We start from the raw sequence: 1,137 nt of genomic DNA on the forward strand, positions 1-1,137 counted from the left end.
TAGAGTGGCCTTAGATAGATTAGAGACTATGTTTGCTAAGCTAGAGGGGCTCTGCTCAGAATTCTCTGTCTATTGCTGAGAGGATGATGGAGAAGGCTTGCTATTGCTATACATGTTTCTTCTACCATTATTAAAGTCTTGCTGAGGCTTTTGTTGATCCTTCCATGAGAAATTTGGATGATTTCTCCATGAGGGATTATAGGTGTTTCCATAGGCTTCACCCATGTAATTTACCTCTGCCATTGCAGGGTTCTCAGGATCATAAGCTTCTTCTTCAGAAGATGCTTCTTTAGTACTGTTGGATGCATTTTGCAAACCATTCAGACTCTGAAAAATCATATTGACTTGCTGAGTCAACATTTTGTTCTGAGCCAATATGGCATTCAGAGCATCAATTTCAAGAACTCCCTTCCTCTGAGGCATCCCATTACTCATAAGATTCCTTTCAGAAGTGTACATGAACTGGTTATTTGTAACCATATCAATGAGTTCCTGAGCTTCTGCAGGCATTTTCTTCAGGTGAATAGATCCACCTGCAGAATGGTCCAATGACATCTTAGACAATTCAGATAGACCATCATAGAATATATCAAGGATGGTCCATTCTAAAAGCATGTCAGAAGGACACTTTTTGGTCAGTTGCTTGTATCTCTCCCAAGCTTCATAGAGGGATTCACCTTCTTTCTGTCTGAAGGTTTGAACATCCACTCTAAGCTTGCTCAGCTTTTGAGGAAGAAAGAACTTGGCTAAGAAAGTCGTGACCAGCTTATCCCAAGAGTTCAGGCTATCTCTAGGCTGAGAGTCCAACCATGTTCTAGCTCTGTCTCTTACAGCAAAAGGGAAAAGCATAAGCTTGTAGACCTCAAGATCAACTCCATTGGTCTTAACAGTGTCACAGATCTGCAAGAATTCAGTTAAGAACTAAAAAGGATCTTCTGATAGAAGTCTATGAAACTTGCAATTCTGTTGCATCAGAGAAACTAATTGAGGCTTTAGCTCAAAATTGTTTGCTCCAATGGCAGGGATTGAGACGCTTCTTCCATGGAAGTTGGAATTTAGTTCAGTAAAGTCACCAAGCATCTTCCTTGCACCTCCACCATTGTTATTGGGTTCGGCCATCTCTACTTCTTTTTTGAA

General features: G+C 40.6%; 1 non-coding gene across 1 annotated transcript; it reads left to right on the plus strand.

The window, feature by feature from the left end:
- Positions 1 to 609: 609 nt before the first annotated feature.
- LOC112715888 (small nucleolar RNA R71) lies at positions 610 to 717 on the plus strand. Its single transcript, XR_003160040.1, has one exon. It is a non-coding gene; the product is annotated as a small nucleolar RNA R71 (small nucleolar RNA).
- Positions 718 to 1,137: the final 420 nt, after the last annotated feature.

This window comes from Arachis hypogaea, chromosome 1, assembly GCF_003086295.3.
Source record: "Arachis hypogaea cultivar Tifrunner chromosome 1, arahy.Tifrunner.gnm2.J5K5, whole genome shotgun sequence".
Classification (NCBI taxonomy): Eukaryota; Viridiplantae; Streptophyta; class Magnoliopsida; order Fabales; family Fabaceae; genus Arachis; species Arachis hypogaea.